Below are 17643 nucleotides of genomic sequence, written 5' to 3'. Positions count from 1 at the left end.
TTGTGGCTGGAGGTATTAGGAAAAAAAGAATTACTTCAACAAAAAAATAGCCAGTGTGTGAAAACAAAACCACACCAAAATGTAACAGAACATGCACTTCTACAACTGTGGCACCACCGTACAGTAGTTATTCCATCAATCTGTCTGCTTTAGAAGTGAAGCAAAAGATTGTAAAACAGGCTGATAAATGAAGAAACCTCCCCCACAACACTGCTTTCTGCAGAAATCTCAGATCCTGAACAGAGTCGCAAGCTATTAAGAGAAAGCGAGGATCAAAAATAAATGTGATTTAAAGCCCATTTATTCAAAACGAGCACTTCGTTCACTTTGCCGCCAAAGGGCAGAGTTCAGACCCTGCGAGGTCTGCCGGCTGCTCCCTCCTGCCTTCGTAGGCACCCAAATCCATGGGAGGATGCAGGCAGCTCCCGTCAAGCGCCCCAGGTCAGAGCCATGCCACCAGCTGCAGGCAGGCAAGCATAGCGTGCAGGCAGCCAGCAGCTAGCACATTATCGATACCGACATGCACCGCTTAACCAAGGGTGTGTTTGAAAAACACTTTCTGTAACTTGGAGCAGCTCTTACTTCGGTTTGTGAGAAGTCTGACTCTGGCTTTGCTGCAGCTGATTCTTTAATGGCTGGAGCTTCCCCAGACTAACAGCTTGACCAGAATGGACAGAAGCAACTCATTTTTATTAAACTGGTTTAAAAGCCAGCTTCAGCAAAACACAAGGAGTTTCTGCACACAACCTGTACCTTCCCTTTTGAGGGTTGCAGCATTCCATTTAGTTTTTATAATCAGGACATTTCTCTGTACTTCTTCAGGAAGGAAAGTAGGAATCCAGGTTGTTTTTCACTCTAATTTTAGTATGAACTCTTTACTCCTGCTTTTTAAAACACTGCACAATGATTATTAACCATAGGTCAGGGCTTCGGGCAACAAGGGACGGACTGGCAGATCTAATGCACACATACATGGGTGACCTAATTTAGGAATACTAAGGAATAGGCATCGCCTCCTACGTCCAAACTCTCACTTGAAATAGCAGAGGGATTCTGTATATTCCCCTTCTCCCTCCATTCCCTTCTCTCTGGCTTCTTCTCTTCCCATCTAAAATTATCACAACTGTCATATACAGCCATTGTCTCAGGTGTCACTCAATAAGCATCTTCACTTCTGCCTGGCTGTTTTCCCCTGAAATTCCTCCCACAAGCATTTAAAAAAATAATTGCCAGCCACCGTAATTGGAATTCCTATGTTCCCCTTTTCTGCCAGCCTAACAGTATCTTTTGCCTTAATTCTTGGGTTGTCATGGGTTTAAAACAGGAATCTACTCCAGGATTATATTCCAGGTCTTGCTACACCTATGTACTTGAAAGATTTGGTATAATACTGCAGCAGAAGCTGTGCAATTTTATTCAGGAACATTTTAGCATCCAAATTCTATTCATTGAACCTCTTACTCATGTGTGCCTTGTGTATGCCTTGGACAGATCCCATGCATCTTCCTGGGGTTGCGGGTCAATCTCAATCTCTCTTCTTGATGCTGTTCTGCCATATGTAAATGGACAAACGCTTGGTGGAGTGGGGTACAGAAACCAGGTGTTCCATGTAGCAGGGGCATAGATGCGTTTCAGTCCCCGTGGCACTGTGTGAAGACTGGTGTCAGAAGGAGATGGTCTATGTCACACCTGTGTCACCTAGTGGTGAGGGCACAGCCTCAGATCAAGATCAAGACCAGGGTTGAAGCTTCTCAGTAGAACAGGACTGGAAGTGGGTGCATGTCATGGCCATTGGACTGTTGGATAAAAAAAGGCACATTTTCCCTGTTTCCCAGACTGGTTTTCACATCTAGTCCTTTTCCTGCTTTGATTTGCTCATTAGTATCAGAAAGGGGAAAATATAATTTCTTCTGATATGAGATACTCCACTCACTCCAAACCACATTCAGGTTTTTACTTCAGCTAGGAAAATGGGAGAAAATGCCAGGTGAAGATAAACCAGTTATATTGCCTGATTTTATTCTTCTAGAGAGACCTTGGTGGCCAATTCAAAACCCAGTTTCTCAAATAGCCCTAACAGGTAGCTTTTTACCGTTACAGAAGAGTCAGGTCCTGGTGTCCCAGATGTGCAATGCATTGCACAGCCACAAAAAGGTCATGAGCTCCCAAAAGGAGGATCCCCCAGATATTTCACCAGCCAGTGGCAGCTTTTCCTCCGATGATGCAATATATGAAACTTTAACTCCACGTTAGAGCGTTTTAGTGAATTAACAGCTCAGAAAATGCTCAAAGTCCTAGGTTCATGTGGAAGCAGTTGTAGCCTCTCTGATTTACCTCTTGTCCCTTAAGTAATAACTCAATAACTGAGGCACCCTTCATTAATACATACTTGACAGACAAAAACCGTAATGACTGTCTCGTCACAATAAGTCTCATTTTGGCTGTTGCCACAGAAGATCCTCACTGCCATTGCTTTCTGGTCCTGTTTACTGGGGAACCTGACTCATTTGCTACTTTTCTAGTGTGGAGTGAATGTAGAGGAAGAGCTATTGACAATCTAATTGTTATCAGCACGGTTTGTACAGGGTTTTTTACACACATAAATATATGTGTGTACACTCTCTCCTGAATCTAAGGTGGTGCTTTTATAGTAGTTCTTGCAAAACAAAACAGTTAGAACAAAAATAAAGCTTCTATGTTTGTATGTAGAAGTATCTCTACAAGCAAAACAAGCCGAGAAAATACAGACTGTTTTTATCACCTGATGATGACTATGAATTTAAGAAACATAGAGGCACAAAAAGTATACAAAAAATCAGCTTTCTGAGATTGGAAGAAATATAAATGTTAGCCATCCTAAAATTATTGAAAGAAAAAAAGAGACATTTGGTATTAGGTATACCGTTTTGGTCACAAATGGAGAATAGGTGATAACATGATGCAGATGGTCTGTATCATGCTTTGATAAACACTTAATAAAAATGCTTCAAGCTCTCCTACTGCCTAATAAGTGATACACAGATGGTCTTGGCTTAGTGGCCATTTCAGTGGGGCCAGGACAATTCCATGGGATTCAATGTTAAGTGTATCTGTATTGGTTGCTCACGTATTCCAATTCCATATACAGTCCTTTCAGTCATCAAGTACCCACTAACTTAAATGGCAATCCAGAATGTAGAGGCTTTTGCAAATCACTCAAGGAGGTTGTACTTACACCCTTTGCAGGAGTACGTTTGTATCAAGAACAACTTCTGACCTAAGGTAACAGTTCTAAAATTATTTCCTCACAACAGACAAGTGATGTATATCAAACCTTATAAAAATAGTTTTTCTCCTTTCTGAGAATCACTGTAGTTAATTTTCAATAGCTGCTTAGAAGCATTCATGCAGGGAATATGTAACGTCTCATCGTGAGTAAGGTACATGCTAATCTCTCACGTTAGATAGCATCCTATCCAATGGCATATTCTTCACTCACCCAATGATCCAGTGAGAAAACAAGAAAGGTCTTTATATAACTCAGTGCTAGATACTGTACAAATAAAAAGCAGCATAAACCAAACAAACAGTGTGGAGACAGAGATGTTAAGAATTTCCATTTATATATCTATATATATATATATATATATACACGCTGGTCTTTTCCACCCAAACAAGTCTTCCGTGCTACCGTAACTATTCAACTGATTTTACTTCAAAAGATATAGGCAGATCTGCAAACATTTTTCCCTGCATTTTTGTGGTTTTCACCCTTTCAACCCATTTTCTGCTACGGAATTAATTTACAGACAATGTGTGCTGTCCTCCAAGTAACTGTATGTGAAAGATACCCTGTGCAATGAGGCATTTCTTAGCACTAGGGCCACCCAGTCTGCCCCCTGGAGACACATCCTTCTAAAAACTGTTTATATTTCCATTTTTACATAGTATTTGAAGCCGAGAATTTTCTTTTAAATGCTTGGCATAATCTTTTCCTTACTCCATGGTATATCTCTCACACAAAGTAACAGGCAAAGAAGAGAAAAATATCTGAACATATTTTTTATGGTGTTTATGTCATAGAACATCTGTATTAACTTTGATTTAAATATCCTTCCAACATATTAGAATTTGTAAAATTATTTGATAAAGAGCATTTGGTCTTGATATATATAACAGTATATCTTGATATATATGACAGTAGCTCAGTAATTCCTGAGAATTAAATGATACAATTTTTCAACAGAGGAAAATATTTTCAGCAGCATTATAGGTGAGGTCTAGTGTCATATACCTAGGACTAGGGGTCAAACTGCTGGTATAATAAAGCTTAAATCATAACAATCTTCCACCATTCTAAACATGTCAGCAAGTGAGTTTGTTCACAAAAGCATTGTTTCAGATTAGGATAAAATAAAGATGCTAGACATGACTCCACACTACTTCTACTACCTCTGTAATGAAATTCAGGGAAACTGTGCAATCCCAGAAGCTCGTAACAGCTTTCCTGATGAGTGGGTCGGGTCCTCAGAGGTGCACGTTTCCAGGGCAGCATTTCTCAGCCTTTCCCCACATCTCTGCTGGCAAGTGCCTTACTTGGACCCTCTGAACAAGCTCTTGTTTTCCTGCAATAAATAATCTCTGTTTATTCAGTTCCACTTAGCTTCTCAACCCCCCTCTGCCCTCTTACTTCTGTTCTGCTCCTGTTCCTGCCAGCTGTCCCCAGAGTTCAGCAGCTATAGTCCACCTCTGTCTCCCTCCAACACCTCGCAAGCAGCCCAGGGAGTTGAAAACTGCACCGAACCCCTCCTTAGCACCCACATTCCTGCACAATGGACATGATGAAAGTTGTCGAGAATACTCAACATGTTGTTTAGACTCATGGTGATTAGTCCTGCACCAAAAGTCTCCCTGAGCCTGTCAGTAAGAAAACAATGTGATTCAAGTTCACGCTTCAGAGTAGGGAAATGACTAACCTAAGAAAAGGAAAACCTCTTTCTTGTGTTATTACTGTAGAGAAATTTTCATGAGGAGAAAATGAACCCTGTTTTTCAAAGAGAAGGGAGATCCAGGCAGAAAGAAAATTTGCAAAGATGGCTCATGTAGGAAGAGGAAGATGGCATTTAGGGTTCACAAAACCTGTATGCAGTATTTGGATACAAGTAGCCCTATACCATATGAATGTAAGGATCCCTAACAGTCAAAAAAGAGGTGGCAATAAAATTGCTGGGCATGTGGCTTGAAACCAGCATTACTGCAACAGAGCTGCTCCAGGAAAAAAACCCATACATGGTCCTTGCAAGGTCCTTCTTACTTTTTCTTACGGGCTTTCCACCTCTGCAGCCAATTGGCAGAAGAGAGGTCACTGAAGGGCCTTCAGCAATGGGATGAACCAGCTGCTCCTTCCTTCTCCTCCCCAGGGCTGATGTGTGGGGCCCAGGTTTTGGAGGTGTGTGAAGTCTGTGTGTAATCAGGGGCAGCTGGGTGGCAGATGCACCCCCACACCATCATGGAGCAGGCACCAGGTGTCACATCCCACTCAGATGAGGGAGACAGGTGATTCAGATTCTCAAATCCCCAGGGGAGCGGACAAGTCTCCAGGTCCAAACATTTATTAACTACCCACAATGTACTAATAGAACACACGATAATTGGCTCAGTATATAGCAAGCTGTGGTGAACAATACAATATGCCTTGCATTTCTTAATGGAAAAAGGAAAAGAGGGAGACAGAGGGAATGGGGAAATACAGATCACCGGTCTGGGTTCCTGCGCTGATCCCGCCGGCAAGGGTTCCAGGAGGCGGCCGTCTTTTTCGCTTGCATCCATCTTCTTCACTTCACTGCACTCTCCAGGGCCCCCCATTTTCTCCCTCCCCCCCCCACTTGATTTATACCCACTTTCCTTGGGTCCGTCCCCTAGGTCGACCCACATACCCACGTATCCCATGTATGGGGAGGGGTAAGGTGTTTCATGGGATGATGTAATTAGCACGATCATGTTAGCATTCGTTAGCATATTGAGGGGTGTTAACTTTAATATGCATTTCGTGGATAATGAAGCAAAGTTCATTCACTGGACAGATGGCCCTTGAAATGTGCCCAGGTCCCCCAGAGCAGGGCCGTCCTGTCTCCACAGGACTCCCCACTTCAGGTGCATCTTGTGTTATTCGGGCAGCCTTACCAGCTTTGACCTCCACACTATCCATCCTGTGACTCATAGTTTTGTCTTGAGAGTGTTTGACGCATTTATTCAATCAGCCTCAACTTTTGCTTTCTTAGGCTGCTTTTCTTAGTTTCACAGAGGCCTGGTTTCTCGTCTCTCACAGCAGGACAGAGATGCTGGCAGGAGCTCCTGCCTTAAATGTCCATGACCATCTATGGTGCACCTGACCCTTTCAGGACCCTCAACCTTCAGCATTATGAAGAGGAAAACTGAGAATCTTTCTCTGTGGCTGAGTGTTTTTTGAGCCTGTGAGCTTCACATTTTCTAGCTTTTCTCCAAGACCACAACAGCTAAAACTTCATTTCCTTTTTAATTTGTTAACCAAAGCTGAATATCTGTCTTCTAAAACGGAGATTTGAATTCCCCCTTGTCCCCAGGTAGTCTCTCCCTTTTCCATTCCCTCTTCCTCCTCCTCTCCTACAACACCACAACACTCAAATCTAGGAGGATTTATGCTCGAGATGCTGGAGCTGGCAGCAGTATATTATGAGCAGAAGGCCAGTGTAGTGCAGAAATGCAGAGCAATCAGAGAGGAGGAACTTACCATAAAGTAGTTTGCAGAGCTGGTTGCAGATTTTTCATCGAACGAAATTTTCATTGAAAATTGTTCTTGGTTTTTTGGTCAAAGACAAATTGTCCATGAGAAGTGTTTGCTTTTGCATTTTGCCCTAAAATAAATGAAGGCTACCAAACAAAAAATATTACAATCAGCACATATCCCTGTTTTCAGCCAAATTGTGTTTGACAAAAATCTGTCATTTCTCAGGGGAGGAAAGAATCTTTTTTCGTCCAGTCCTATTTTATAACCCTACAGTATACAATGCCTATTGTTTTTTGTGTTGTTAAATCCCTTACCATGGTTCAGTATTGCAGCTGGCTGTCATGCTTGTGTCTGTATATTGAATATCTGTGTGGTAGATTACTTCATTGTTTGTGTGTATCAATTCACCATTTGGAAAGGGGACATACCACATCTTTTCTTTTCAGCTGATAAGCATAGAGACTACTGTCTCTTACTGTGCTTGGGTACAGTGCCACTTAAAATGGGTCTCCAGTTTCAATGGGCACTAATGTTGTGCTAATGTCAGGCAAACAATACAAAATAATTGTCTTATTAAACGAGTATCTTCTGATCAGCTCCAGAGCAGGCAAAAAAACACATGCTCAGGTTTTTTTTTCCCAAAAACAGGCCTCATGAAGCAAGTCTCCCTGGTTCTCTGACAGTGGCTGATGTCCATAAAACTTTGTATGTTCATGCTTTTTGCTGAGCACACAGTGAGGACAGTGGGATTATTTGTGCACTAGTGATAAAAATCACATTGATATGAGGAGAACTCAGCACTCATCCCTTCCCATTCCTCCAACATCTCCACAGAGTATTCTCAGTCTTTTTTTTTCTCTTTTCTCGAAAGGATTTTATTTTTTCACTGCCAGTAGATATTCCATTACATAGTAGTGTCTTTGCAAGGTAGCTGCTCTAAACATGCTTTCCATCAGCAGATCTGAGCTCAAGTTCATCATGGAGAGGAACTGTCTTTGCAGGACTGTCATCTCTGAGTGCTCCTCCCAGAACAAACCAGTTTAAATCTGCCATCTGCCTCTAGAAGGAGAAGCTATCAGAAGAGGTCCAGAGGGCCTCCAGCAGTGCTTGCATGCCCCTTCCCCACCACAGCTAGTGCAAATGTTGCTTGGGTGCAGGGCAGGTGGAGGTTTCTGCCCATCAAGCCCTTCATACAGTGACCAAATCCTGAATTCAGAGCAGTGACTGTGTACAGCACCAACGGTGTGTCCAGCCACTTGTGCCATGCTGTGCAAGTCTGTCACACAATATTACTGGCAGGGAGATGTAATGTAACACAGTATCACCGATGTCACAAAAGAGGAAAAGCTCCAGGAGCAAATGTGAGGACCGAAGTGAGGATGATTCAGTCTGCTTGCTTTATTATTGTCTCTGCTTTCAGGTCCTGGAACAGCCCTTCTTCTGGCTTCACCCTGAACCTGAGCCCTCAGAAAAACAGTAGTGCAAACCACGTTCTGGAGGTGTGCAGAAGCAGTATGATTTAGGACTCAGCTCTAAAGGGACTCTGCAGCAGTTTGGTGTAAGCAAGTGCCCGGATAGCAGGGGATCTTATGGGCATACAAAACTCACTGCCTTCCCTGTGTGTCTCATGTCTACATATCTGTAGCAATTGGCTTCGGTTGCATCTCTGAACTTTGCCTGAAGCACGTAACACTCATGAATCTGCAAAATTGGACTAGAAGTCTCCAGAGAAGAGGATTACCCAGGAGAATTTTAGTATTTCCTGCTTCCAATTGGGCTGGAACCAACACAAAAACAGCTATAACAGTATTTGGCTCTTGCATGCCTGATCCCAGCCAAAAGACAGGAAATTTAGAGGTATGTAAAGATGAAAAAAAAATGATGGGAGATTGGGATGAGGAATGGAGCTGAGCTTTTGAGAAACTAAAGGGGAAAAAAAGATTCAGCTGGGTCAATTCTCATTTGTTCATGATGCATTTTTCTAACCTGCAGGGCTAGGTCCTCCCCTCTGCATGACACCTGGACTTTCCTACAAAAGAAGAATCCCTAAAGCCTAGATCTGGGGGCTTTGGCACAGTTTTATACCTCCCCGAAACAGAATAAAACTGCCAAGCCAGACTGGGATCTAGCCCAGGGTTTGTCTTAATTATTTATTTAGTTGATAATTACAGGCTTCCTGAGCTTGACTCTCCTTATACTAACACAAGTACTGTTTGGAGACCTCTACTGAATTCAGAGGAAAATGTGATCTTCTCACTGTTCTTCAGCAGACTTGGCAACTGTTAGAAAGGCCGTAGCAACTCTGCATTATTACAGATCCATGCACAAATGTAGCATTTCAGACAGAAACCACCTATCAAGATGACCAGTGGGAACTTGTTTTGTGTGCACGTCTGGAAATTGTTTAGATGCAGTACTATGGATTTTTGCTGCTTGTGACCTCCATCACCAGCACAACAAACTGCACTTTGTCAAGGGAAGAGCTGGATTTATACATCCATGTAGCATGAATACAGACTCTCAGAATTTTGGCTGCATTGTATAGTTGCATGCAAAACATTAAACGGACCCTTTTAATAGCAAGCAAGGAATCCAATGACAATTACAAGGCATCCTGAGCAGTTAGTACCTAGTTACAGAAATGTGCTCATGGAGATGGCATCAAGAGCCCTGTGGTTGTGGAGATGCCCAGCAGGGTGCTACAACAGCTTCTCTGGATCTTGAAGCAGTTCAGCCCAGTTGGCACTGCACCACACTGTTTGCATCGATCAGCAGAGAGCTTGCTTGAGGACTGCTGCTCTACAGTCAGAATTACCACTGGCTTCTTCTCCCCCCTCTGATACACCTGAAATCTGTGTTCTTAGAGCCAAATCTACACACATTCTGTATTTTTTCCTTTATTCTTGAGATGGGTAATCTAGTGTAGACTGTCTGCTCTCATATGCCATAACCTGTCATATTAAATACCCCGAGCTGTTAATGAGAGTTCACACTAAGGAATAAAGGGGCATCTTGTTGCTTTTAAGCTATATGTGACTGCAAAGGGTTTAAGTGCAGCTCTTCCCCTGAGATTATGTCAAGCAACCAGTGGCTGGGGCTAGTGGAGAACCAAGTCTTCTGGAAAACTTGCTTCTCCAGCTGGGAGAGAAGGTGGGCAAGGAGAACAGTCCTGGCCAATGTCACTGGTAACCCCAGGCATCTGCCACATGCTTGGCCCCAGGCCAGTGGGCAGCACGGTGGTGGGGGCTCTGTGAAGCTCCTTCTCCTGAGTCTTTCCTTCCAGCAGCCCTCTGACAGATAGGATAACTGATAGCTCTCAGTTCTTTGTGTATTTTAGTATGCAGCTCAAAAATTTGGCCATCCCGCTCTGGTGAGTCAGATCACATATATCTTGAAAACTGGGGATGATTCTTGAAGAGAGGGAAAAATCTAATTAAGTTCTCACTAGTAATAAATTTGGAATAGTCACAGAAAATTTTTAAAACTGTATATTTCCAACAGGGTTTAATATCCCTGGCAGGTAACTGCCTAAATGTTTGGGTATTGGTCCTCTAATTAGATATGTATTTACCTGAATTCATTCCATTCTGGGGAAAAAAGCTTATAAAAATTGGTCTTGAGTGATAGCTTGCTTTAGTTTTGTAGCAGAGTCACCAAATGAAAACTCTTTTAAAACCTACTCCAGTCCATTTTCATCCAACAAAGACAGGCCAAGCCCTACAAAGTCTTTGAATACCAGAGGTCAAACTAAAAATGAGCCTGCATTTAAAAAAAGTGCATTGGTTTAAAAGACTTACAAATAAGAGCATGAATTCCCTTGGTTTAACCTTCTTGTAGCTTCTTATTTGCAATGTGCTTACATTGTCATTCAAATGCTTGAACAGAAAAGCTTTCCTCCATGGCAGTGGCCTTCTCTCTCTCTTCTGTGGTCTTGTGCCCCAGGTTCATATTTCAGAACATGTAACTCCTACTGCACATGCTACCAGACCACCCCCATTTTTAGTTTTACTATATTTCTGTCAAAGAAAATGGGCAATGGCTTTGCCTTCAGCTGTCTCTTTTTATTGGCATTTTAACTTTTGACATCTTTCACCACGTGGAGCTTAAGAGGCTTCTTATAATTGAGAAAGGACAAGTCCAGCTCTTTTTTTCCATGAGCCTGTGCTGTGCAGGTCCCACTTAGTTATCAATGGCAGTGTTATAAAAGTTCAGCAAGGCTAAACACTGGTTAACTACTTACAGGCTTTTTTGGCTCAGCAAGTAAATCCTTCAACAGTTCTGCTTGCTTACTCTGCTATCCCATTAAACAGGATAACTTTGGGGCTAGACAAGAAGGGTTTTCACAATCCTATGCCTTTGCAAGCAGAAAATCCTGAGTGTTCAGGGGCTTAGTGCTTAGTGTTCTTGCAGAGGCCAGGTGACACAGCCTCTTTATGCACAAGTTTTTCATTTTCCAAAATCAGAATACAACTGTGCATGTAAAGGGTCCTAGGGACTACAGCAATACAGATAATAAATAACCATCTCACCCTACCACACACTATGGGGTGAGAAAAGCAGGCTGGTTGTTGTTGCCACTTCTTCTTGAGAAAAACCCACCTCCTTCTCCTTCACAGCACTGGGGGACCAGGGATACAGAACTAGATCTGTTGATGGCTGATGCTATGGAGGAATACAGACAGCATCATACCATGATCCCTTTGGCCCAAATTAATCTCACTTAAACTCCAGTTCAGTCCCTGTGCACCTTTTGACCAAAGCACTTGTGGGGTCCAGTGAGAACTAGGAAGACCTTGATTTAGATATGGCAATGGAATTTAGGTCAAATGAGGATTTTTTTTGGCCATGAAGTTTAGAAATTAAATCCTTATCTGGATGAGGCAAATCAGCACTGACAACAAATATCCATCAGCAGTCTTTCTTCCCTTTTGGTAAGGAGCATCCTTGGGCCTGGGCAATAGATCTGCAAGTTGCTAAGGACATGGAAGAGAGGGTTTCCGCAACCTCACTGGTACCTGTCATATTTCTTTGACATATTGAAAGCTGTGGGTATGCACTGAGAATGAAATAATCCTTTTTTCTCATCATATCCCACGTCCAGAGTATACCCATGCACCACACACTCATTAACCTCTGAATCATCCCCAAGTCAGACTATTCAGATCCTTTTCTGTAGCATGCAGCCTGACCTGAGCATCGTGCCTGTTATTTCTGCCACTCACTTCCTTCACTGGAAACTCTCAGCTGGACTCAAATTCTGTTGAAGACCATCTATGGACCCATACGCTTCAGCTATTCTGCTTACAAATATGGCCTTCCTTTCTTTCCTTTTTTCTTTCCTTCCTTCCTCTTCAAGCTGTTTCAGCTTCTCAGTGTTTTTTATAACCTTCCTTCTTCCACACACTTTCTGTCTCAGCTGGCATGCCCAGTAGCTTGACTGTCAGCCTCCATTTGCCTTTCCCTCTCTCTCTTATGCACTTTCCTTGTGGGACACCCCATTGTCTCCCAACATCTCTTTTATCATTTTGATGATGATGACTCCTAAATCTTGGCTTTCCCAAACGAATTCCCCTTGGCTCGGGTTCCCATTGCTATTCTGCTATTGTCTCACTGTCATCTTGCTGCTCCCTCATACTAGGTGGCCAGAACACAACTGTTTCCGTTCCTGTGCCCCCTCTTCATTCTTCCAGCCTTTCCTCTGAGCAGAATTTCCACAGTCTGAACCTTTTTCATCCTCCTCATAGCCAATAGCCCTATCTTCAGTTTCATACCTACTTCATCTGAAACTACTCTGTAGCTGTGTTGTCACATGTCGGTCTGACTTCTGAGAGGTTTGGATTACACCTCCGTCTATGTGATGCTATTTGCCTCCCAAACAGTGGCTCTGAGGTCAGGTGGCAGCCTAGGTAAATGTGGGGAAGATGCCTACTGTCCTCATGGTCTGCACTGAGGGGGAAACATTTGAGGAAACACCAGGAAGAAGAACTCTTCAGCCCAACTATATACCAACAATACTGGAAACACCATGAAGTTGGAGGAAAGCTCACTTGATATAAGCCATTGTTTAAACTGTGATGGTTATGTGCATAACCAGATCCCCAGCATGAATGTTATTTCACTTAGAAGGATCTGTGATCAGGTTTAGTGTTGCATAAGAAGTGAAAATGGAGTTAGAAGAAAGATGCCACATAGGGTTTAGTTTTGTTACAGTCCTCTGTACTCCCATCTAATCCCTCTTCAGCCTACTTAGTAGCAGAGCTCACCCTCCTCTTCTACAGCCTGTGCATACTCCCTTTCCTTTCTGAGGAGACCCCATGCTTGCATTAAAAGCTCAGATATGCCCATTCTCTCTTTTGAGTGCTCTTTTCATAGCCTCAAACTCATCCATTATATCTTCTAAATTTCTCTCTTCTGTTTGGACCCACACTACTAATAACCAGCTCCTTTACTGTCTGCTTTTCCCTTCTTAGAAAAAATGAAAAAAATTACCAAAAACTATAAAAAAGAAAAATTTGTCATTAACTAAAGTCTAGCACATTCATTTTAACCCAGTTTCTTGGGAAAGAGCAAGTTAACATTTTCTTCATGTTTTCATAATTTCTGCCTCATAACAGAAGCCACTGATTAATTTCAATAAAATTGGCAGGTGTAAAGAAACCACAAAGTATGAAGTTCCAACAACTCTGAGATTTTAAGTAATGCAGCTGAAGCTATAATTTCAGTAACTGGGCAATCAGCAGCTAAAGGGAGGAGAAAGACCCTAAACAGCCCTTCTGCCTATGGAAAAGCTGCAATTAGAGCTGACCATCTCTGAGACCATACGCTATTTTAATAATACTTACACAGGTTTCCATTTCTTACCTTTAAGCCATGTGTGTCGTTTGTTGGGGTTTTTTTCCCTCATTTTCAGGGAAAGCACAGATTTCACTTGTTGTATGCTTTTATTCTCCCTTTCAAAAGACAAATATCTGGTCATCCCAACAGTCTTGTGGGGAGTTTGTCGTGCATCAAGCTGCACAAACTCACAAACTTGGCCTTAATTTTTAGACCATTCACATACTGACCTATTGTTTCTGCAGGAGTCTGATATCTGGTAATAAATAAAAAAAGACATCCATGTCACATTTCTTGGGGCTGAAATAGTTCTGGAACTGATCCATTAGTAGAGTTAACTTTGTGTTATCCTTTTACATTACAGAGCTGAGAGTACTTCCAATACATCATGCCCAATCACATGAAGGAAAGCAGATGCTTGTCATTTCTTTCCTCACCATCTTACTGGTACATATATGCCGCTCAAGCATTTGTCTCCCCTTTCTCCTGTTCTAGGATAAGACCTCTAAAAAAACAAGGTTTGTCAGGGTGCCATGTGTCTGCTATTTTCACCATCAGTCCAGTGCAATAACAATCCAGCTGTACTGGGGTCAGAGACACTTCATGCAGCAACAAAGGCAAGGCGTGAACTAACATAGTGTTTGCAATTGCTGTAGTCAGGAGCTCAACAAAAAGAGTGAAGTCCTTGACATAAATCAGAGTACCAAGTAAACTGTTCCAATCTGGTTAATCTGGTACCTCACAACAGTCACATATATCAGTATCATGTTTGCCTATGCTAGAAAGCCAGATCATGCAAGAAAAAAAGACCCTTGAGAGTTAGGGCTGCTAACACACTGTTAAATATTCAGCGCAGGCAGACACCATCATGTTTAGCATTGTGGCAGCTGGTCAGCCCATGGACTTAACCACAACCAGCTGATGTGATGTTAAACACAACAGTCCCTGTCTGTGTTCAATGTTTAGCAGCGTGTTTAGCATTGTCTTAGTTACCAAGATTCCTTGGGGTTGTGTTTTATCATGATGCAATTTTCCAGTGTGGAAGAGCTCCAAAAGGCTAGCGTTTTACAACCACTGGAACATAAGTTAGAATAAAAAGTGTCAAAAAGGAATAGATGGGTTTAGCCAGTATGCTTGGCTTGTGGCTCTTCAAGAGATCTTCTCCCACACATGATATTGCCACAGGTGCAATACTTTGTTTAGGAAGGAGACACTGATAGCAGGTATTTTTCACCTGCACAGTCCTCCATTCTGGAGCAGCTTCTGCCCTCTTTGTATGAACAACTTCAGATTTACTGACTTGGGGGCACCCTGGCAAGATGCATCCATTTTCTTAGTTTTTATTGGAGATGACAGGTTGAGTGAATCAGGATGGCAAGTTGAGGGTGCCTGTTTCTTTGGCACAGGAACTGTTGCAGTAGAGCAAATTAAGATATCTTGGATTTTTATCCATAGCTGTGTGTACATTCAAAATAATTACTCGTGCGTGGAGTCATCCTGATGGGTGCTTTTTAAATACACATGGAGAAATAACAAAAGATAAATACATTATGTCATCATATAACTCCTGTAGTTTGAATTTTCCACTGAGCCTCTTCCCAGATATTTAAGGAGCAGAACTATTCAGCCCCAAAATAAACTTTGGAGAAGTTTGGACCTGATCTGACAAGGGTTGGGCTGGATGATCTTCAAGGTCTTTTCCAACCTAGGCAATTCTGTGATTCTGTGAAATTTTTTAATCTGGCTTCCTTTATCTATTAGGAAATAAAGTCAGTCTTTGATCAGAACATTCCTGAACTTTGAGAAATTATGAGTATGATTCAAATAGGATGTTGGAACTTTGTCTTCTCCAGTTTTCTCCACCCAGGGGGATGGGTCCCAAGATGATGGGTCCTCAGATTCTTGACACAGTTGCATGTAATGGGTTGCAATGGATCCTTAGATTCTTGACACAGGCTCCTTAATAAACTTTGCTCTCCTGTGAAACATTGTAAAAACTGTCCAACTTTACAAAATAAACCTCCAAACAATACATCTAGCTATTCCGTGTGCCATTTTTTTGCTTAATAAACAGTTGACACTTCTGGGGAGAAGAATCCACTTTCCTGAGATATTAAAGTTAACTAAAACATGGAAAGTCTGGGAACATAAAAGTAAGCCACCGCTCACAAGTAGCATATCATCTCATTCAAATTTCAGTGAAAACAAATTATCTTAGAAACATGTTTCATAAAAAAATCACTGAAAAAGCTGTTTATAGGAAAAATATATTCTGCCTTATGTTTAAAACCATGCTGGCTATGCACAACAGGACAAAGCAAAACAGAATCTTATTGACTCTGACATTTTCTGGCTTTTGAGTAAAACAGGCCAAATGATAGTTGGTGGCTTGATGCAAAGCCTATGAATGACAGTGCAAAGTTGCCCATTCACTGCATCAGATGTAAGATAAGACCTTACTATTTTAATGCAGTCCCATGCAAAACATAAATAATTATCTTAATCTCTTGACTAGCTCTGTAAATTGTACATGTAAGGCCCAGGAACTGATATTTACATATTTTAGGAGATTCGTCTATAAATTGCTATTGCTCGTTACTCTCTTAACTCTACTTTTGCTTGCTTCTTTAGGAAAAAGACCACTTTTCATGCACCTCTGCACATGCCAAAAATCTCTTACTTTGGGCAGCTCTTTCTGAAAACCTTGACTGTTGCACAGTCATCTGATGCAGATACAGAAAATTGTCTGTTCCATTTTGGTCATATCTGGCAGCTGCCAGATAAGACTTACCACAGTGCTTTTGTCACATGTACATCTACGTCAATGTGGCTTCAAATTCTGGAAATCGAAGTCATGAAGACAAGCTCTTGTGAAGAGTGATGAAGCTTCATGCTTTTGAGCAGGGACATAGTCAGACAGGAGCCAGCTGAGAGACCCAGCCACCCTTGGTACTGGCAAGATTAGGTCCTGCAAAAAGGAGAAAAGGAGTCTGTAGGCAAAGCTCTGGTTTTCTTTTGTTTGTTTAATTAGTGTCCCAGACAATTAAGTGAAGACAATGTCTGATTTGTCGAGCAGTTGGGATATTGTCAGGGCTTCTATCACAACACCATCATGTATATTGTGGTGTACATAAAGAATATCATCTCGGGTGCAGTTTCAGTAAGTGAAAGGGTTGGAAGTTATGTAAGGTAAACAAGGCTGCTGTTTTGTTTTGGTTTGTTTTGTTGTTGGTTTTTTTTTTTTTCCTGGCATATCCGCACTTACAGCTGCCAAAAAGCAAGCAAAATTTTGCCTCCAAAAATAAAAAGTGATTATACTCTGTCTAACCAAGTCTACCCTTAAGTACACCACTGCCTATTGCAAAGAGAAGGACAGATATGTATTTTGTGGTATTGTTCTTGGAAAGTTTTCATTTAGGAGTTTGCAAGAATAATGTGGGTGTGTTGCTGGTGTGGAGCTGAGTGTCTCTGTGCGTGTGAACTCACTGTCCTGTAAAGCACTGTACTATTATCTTTGCAGCTTTCTATGGGCACTGGACATCGATTTTTTTATTCATCAGAGTATCACCAACTCTCCCTAAAGGCCTGATTCATCTTCACTGACGTCTGTAGGACCCTGTGCACAGACTCCAGTGGTGGTTAGGATCAAGTCCTTTGAGGAATGATGATCTTTCCCTAGGAATCATCTACAATCACCAAAGCAAGCACGTGTGCACTTGCCTCCACAATAAGCTATGTTTACCTGTCCTCAGATGGGTTCCTGCAAGTCTTCTGCCACATCTGCTCTGCCCAGACTTTCTCCACATCACTAGTAAGGACAAACTTTGGTCCAACTTTCAGTCTTCTGTGCAATTTTGAATAAGGACGATATCATAAGCCCTGTGACAGGAAGAGCGGGAGTTTCAGCGTGCCTGGTTTGCTGAGATATTTCTGGCTGAAGACAGAAATTCTAGTCTGCCTTCATTACACATGTACATGGTCTGAGCCCCATCAAAGGGTGGTTTACATCTGTTTCTCAAATGGTGAATGAACAGCCTCTTACACCAGACTTAATTTTCATCTAA

The sequence above is a fragment of the Athene noctua genome, chromosome 1 (genome assembly GCF_965140245.1).
Source record: "Athene noctua chromosome 1, bAthNoc1.hap1.1, whole genome shotgun sequence".
Classification (NCBI taxonomy): domain Eukaryota; kingdom Metazoa; phylum Chordata; class Aves; order Strigiformes; family Strigidae; genus Athene; species Athene noctua.
Note: the sequence above shows the minus strand (reverse complement) of the source record.